At 45.3% G+C, this 5,638-nt stretch overlaps 1 non-coding gene across 1 annotated transcript; it reads left to right on the top strand.

The window, feature by feature from the left end:
* Positions 1-4,843: 4,843 nt before the first annotated feature.
* On the top strand, positions 4,844-4,918 carry Trnas-cga (transfer RNA serine (anticodon CGA)). The gene has a single exon. It is a non-coding gene; the product is annotated as a tRNA-Ser (tRNA).
* The last annotated feature ends 720 nt before the right edge of the window (positions 4,919-5,638 follow it).

Raw genomic sequence — 5,638 nt, 5'->3', positions numbered from 1 at the left:
ATTCGATACGTAGCGCCGTTTCCGATTTATTTAGCATTGAAGTTAGCCAATCAGATCGCCGAGCGAGTAATTTCAAGTTTCAGCTAATGAGACAAATCACTCGTTGGGCAACACCGCCACTGGCAGGCCGCTTGAATGCGAGCGCACGTCGTCCAGATTGGATAAATTCTATGCTAAATATCTCGGAAACGGAGCAACGTATCGAATTTCTTTCTTACATTTATATCTCAGTACAACCTGCCCTGTAACATTCCTACAAGCATTTCACACATTTTCTGACCACCCTGTATATGTAGACAATGATGAGCACCTCTCGCTCTGGACTTGTTGCCAGAACCTTCCACTCGTACTAAACCTCCAGAAATGTCTTGTATGAATCCGTAGGTGTTGGTATAAGGGGTGTACAGTGTTACTGGCCACTCTTTCTTACAGGAGTTTTGCGATAATGAAGCCATTCGGTTTTTGAACCGACATAATGGGGTAGGAAGTCTTCCTGCCTAGTAGTGCTAGTGTTTGTTTTGAATACAGTCCAGAGACAGGTAGTGCTATTTTCCTTGTTTTCTACAAGAAGTGGTTAGCAATCACAGTTTAGTCAATAATCAACAGCCTTTAGTGAATTAGCAGTCTATTAAAAAGTGTATTAACACTCTATAGTAAATTGATTTCTTAGGATGGATAGGATGTGTGGCTGCTGTGTACGGACGCAGGAGGAGCTGGCCACTCTTCGCGAACAGCTGAGCGTGTTGATGGCCGCGGTCAGCCGTCTTCAGGCTGCTGCCTCGGAGTGTAGCGGCAGTGGGGAGTCTGGTGCGTCGCAAGGTACACCCCAGGTGTTACATGCTTCACCCACTGTCCCTGCTGTCGAGACATCTTCGCGGGTACCGGGCGCGGTTGGGCCACCATCTCCCCAAGGGGAGTGGCGGGTTCAGCGGCGTTCACGGCGCACGAGGCGGAGGGTCAATGTGGAGGCTGGTCGTGTGGCATCGCCCGCTCTGCCTGTGAATGGACATGTGGCTGCTCCTTCAGCAAGGTCCGAGCAGGCACATGGGGGGAGGGGTTTATTAGTTATTGGGAGCTCCAACGTTAGGCGGGTGATGGAGCCCCTTAGGGAAATAGCAGAAAGGTCGGGGAAGAAGGCCAGTGTTCACTCTGTCTGCTTGCCGGGGGGTCTCATCCGAGATGTGGAGGAGGCCCTACCGGCGGCGATAGAGAGCACTGGGTGCACCCGACTGCAAATTGTTGCTCATGTCGGCACCAATGACTCCTGCCGTCTGGGTTCAGAGGTCATCCTCAGTTCGTACAGGCGGTTGGCGGAGTTGGTGAAGACGGAAAGCCTCGCTCGCGGGGTGGAATCAGAGCTAACTATTTGTAGTATCGTTCCCAGAACCGATCGCGGTCCTCTGGTTTGGAGCCGAGTGGAAGGCTTAAACCAGAGGCTCAGACGATTCTGCGGAGAGCTGGGGTGCAAATTTCTCGACCTCCGTTATCGGGTGGAGAATTGTAGGGTCCCCCTGCTTAGGTCAGGCGTGCACTACACGCCGGAAGCGGCTACGAGGGTAGCGGAGTACGTGTGGAGTGCACATGGGGGTTTTTTAGGTTAGAGAATACCCTCCCTAGGCCCGACAAGACGCCTCCTGAGACGCAGCAAGGCAGGAGTAGGCAAAATGCAACAAGGAATAACAATATTAATGTGCTTATAGTAAACTGCAGGAGCGTCTATAGAAAGGTCCCAGAACTGCTCTCATTAATAAACGGTCACAACGCCCATATAGTACTAGGAACAGAAAGTTGGCTGAAACCAGACGTAAACAGTAATGAAATCCTAAACTCGGATTGGAATGTATACCGCAGAAATAGGCTGGACAGTGAAGGGGGAGGCGTGTTTATAGCGATAAGAAGTGCAATAGTATCGAAGGAAATTGACGAAGATTCGAAATATGAAATGATTTGGGTGAAGGTCACGGTTAAAGAAGGCTCAGACATGGTAATTGGATGTCTCTATAGGCCCCCGGGCTCAGCAGCTGTTGTGGCTCAGCAGCTGAAGAATAATTTGGTAAATATTTCCAGTAGATTTCTTCACCATGTTATAGTTCTGGGTGGAGATTTTAATTTGCCGGATATAGACTGGGAGACTCAAACGTTCATAACGGGTGGCAGGGAAAAAGAATCCAGTGAAATTTTTTTATGTGCTTTATCTGAAAACTACCTTGAGCAGTTAAACAGAAAACCGACTCGTGGCGATAACATATTAGACCTTCTGGTGACAAACTGACCCGAACTATTTGAATCAGTTAATGCAGAGCAGGGAATCAGCGATCATAAAGCGGTTACTGCATCGATGATTTCAGCCGTAAATAGAAATATTAAGAAAGGTAGGAAGATTTTTCTGTTTAGCAAAAGTGACAAAAAGCAGATTTCAGAGTACTTGGTGGCTCAACACAAAAGTTTTGTCTCAAGTACAGACAGTGTTGACGATCAGTGGACCAAGTTCAAAACCATCGTACAATATGCGTTAGATGAGTATGTGCCAAGCAAGATCGTAAGAGATGGGAAAGAGCCACCGTGGTACAACAACCGAGTTAGAAAACTGTTGCGGAAGCAAAGGGAACTTCACAGCAAACATAAACATAGCCAAAGCCTTGCAGACAAACAAAAATTACGCGAAGCGAAATGCAGTGTGAGGAGGGCTATGCGAGAGGCTTTCAATGAATTCGAAAGTAAAGTTCTATGTACTGACTTGGCAGAAAATCCTAAGAAATTTTGGTCCTATGTCAAAGCGGTAGGTGGATCAAAACAAAATGTCCAGACACTCTGTGACCAAAATGGTACTGAAACAGAGGATGACAGACTAAAGGCCGAATTACTAAATGTCTTCTTCCAAAGCTGTTTCACAGAGGAAGAATGCACTGTGCTTCCTTCTCTAGATTGTCGTACAGTTGACAAAATGGTAGATATCGAAGTAGACGACATAGGGATAGAGAAACAATTAAAATCGCTCAAAAGAGGAAAGGCCGCTGGTCCTGATGGAATACCAGTTCGATTTTACACAGAGTACGCGAAGGAACTTGCCCCCATTCTTGCAGCGGTGTACCGTAGGTCTCTAGAAGAGCGAAGCGTTCCAAAGGAATGGAAAAGGGCACAGGTCATCCCCGTTTTCAAGAAGGGACGTCGAACAGATGTGCAGAACTATAGACCTATATCTCTAACGTCGATCAGTTGTAGAATTTTGGAACACGTATTATGTTCGAGTATAATGTCTTTTCTGGAGACTAGAAATCTACTCTGTAGGAATCAGCATGGGTTTCGAAAAAGACGGTCGTGTGAAACCCAGCTCGCGCTATTCGTCCACGAGACTCAGAGGGCCTTAGACACGGGTTCACAGGTAGATGCCGTGTTTCTTGACTTCCGCAAGGCGTTTGACACAGTTCCCCACAGTCGTTTAATGAACAAAGTTAGAGCATACGGACTATCAGATCAATTGTGTGATTGGATTGAGGAGTTCCTAGATAACAGAACGCAGCATGTCATTCTCAATGGAGAGAAGTCTTCCGAAGTAAGAGTGATTTCAGGTGTGCCGCAGGGGAGTGTCATAGGACCGTTGCTATTCACAATATACATAAATGACCTGGTGGATGACATCGGAAGTTCACTGAGGCTTTTTGCAGATGATGCTGTGGTGTATGGAGAGGTTGCAACAATGGAAAATTGTACTGAAATGCAGGAGGATCTACAGAGAATTGACGCATGGTGCACGGAATGGCAATTGAATCTCAATGTAGACAAGTGTAATGTGATGCGAATACATAGAAAGATAGGTCCCTTATCATTTAGCTACAAAATAGCAGGTCAACAACTGGAAGCAGTTAATTCCATAAACTATCTGGGAGTACTCATTAGGAGTGATTTAAAATGGAATGATCATATAAAGTTGATCGTCGGTAAAGCAGATGCCAGACTGAGATTCATTGGAAGAATCCTAAGGAAATGCAATCCGACAACAAATAATTTTTACACGAGATGCCATTATGGTGATTTTATTTAAGAAAAACCGTAAAATTAACTAGTTCACACTGATTATAAGCTAATCATTAACAGCATGAGAGCATGACTAGGTCGAAAGGCATCCTACCGACAGCTGATGGCTATGGCGCACAGACTGTAACTTGACGGTACAATTGGTGCAGTTCGTATAAGATCGTAAATCCTCGGTTATGCCAAAGTTATTAATTTATTTATAAATACCACCGTTTAATGGCATTGTAAAATTACCGAGAGATAGTACTTATGACTCATAAATTCCTCCTGATGTTTGAGCGGTAAAGGCAACTTTTGTTACCAAATATTTATTAATAACAATTGATCTGCTGCAGAATAAATGTGCTTTCCTTTTGTATGTCTTTCCTGAGCGATTCTGCTTAGGCACCTTGTCCTACCGTCTCTGAAACCGTCAGATGGCCAACCGCCTCTGCTGGTCGGCGTGGGAGCCGACCGCTCGCTCCTTACTCCTTAATTGTGCAACACTGATGTAGTCACCAGAATGAGATTTTCACTGTGCAGCGGAGTGTGCGCCGATATGAAACTTCCTGGCAGATTAAAACTGTGTGCCCGAAAGAGACTCGAACTCGGGACCTTTGCCTTTCGCGGGCAAGTGCTCTACCAACTGAGCTACCAAAGCACGGCTCACGTCCCGGTACTCACAGCTTTACTTCTGCCAGTTCCTTGCCTCCTATCTTCCAAACTTTACAGAAGCTCTCCTGCGAACCAGGAGAGCTTCTGTAAAGTTTGGAAGATAGGAGGCGAGGAACTGGCAGATGAAAAGCTGTGACTACCAGGCATGAGTCGTGGTTTGGTAGCTCAGTTGGTAGAGCACTTGCCCGCGAAAGGCAAAGGTCCCGAGTTCGAGTCTCGGTCAGGCACACAGTTTTAATCTGCCAGGAAGTTTCACTGTTATAGTCACTTTGCGTATATCAAAGAACTAAACAGGAAATAAAGTAAAAGGGGTACCTTAAAAAGTACATATGTATATGTTGATGTATGCGTCGTGCAAGCCTTCATAAAAGGGTTTCCCTTAGGAATAATGGCGATAATTACATCTAGTCCATTTGCGTTATGATCGAAGGAAACGTGTCTATGTACGCAGTCATGATGTAGATCCTCTGTGCTACTTATTATTCTCTTCATGCAATTTATAATTCATACTCTGACACGGACATGACTTTTTGGTGGATATTACCAGCTAGATGTTCACGAACACATCTGAAGGATAAATGATCAATCCACAAAAACCTCGTTCCTAACATGCTTGAGCAACGCTCTGCAATCTGAAACCATTACCGTATAGAATTAATAGAGGAGACACAGGAGGTCGAAAGAAAAGCAGCGCGATTCATCATTGGTTCTTTTATTTAGTGCGAAAACTTAACGGAGACGTTCATCAATCTCGAGGAACAGATGCTAAAAGAGGTACATTGTGCACGCCAGAAGAGTTACGGGTTAAAATTTCAAGAGCTTATGTTACATGACGAATCATTTTACACAGAGACTTCTCCCATTCATATCATGCTGGGTATCCTTCGAGGGAAAAATCAGAGAGCGTTCATTCTGGGATTTACCGACTGTCGTTCGTCCCGAGTACCGT

The sequence above is a fragment of the Schistocerca gregaria genome, chromosome 2 (assembly GCF_023897955.1).
Source record: "Schistocerca gregaria isolate iqSchGreg1 chromosome 2, iqSchGreg1.2, whole genome shotgun sequence".
Taxonomy (NCBI): domain Eukaryota; kingdom Metazoa; phylum Arthropoda; class Insecta; order Orthoptera; family Acrididae; genus Schistocerca; species Schistocerca gregaria.
This window is presented reverse-complemented; position numbering and strand designations above follow the sequence as displayed.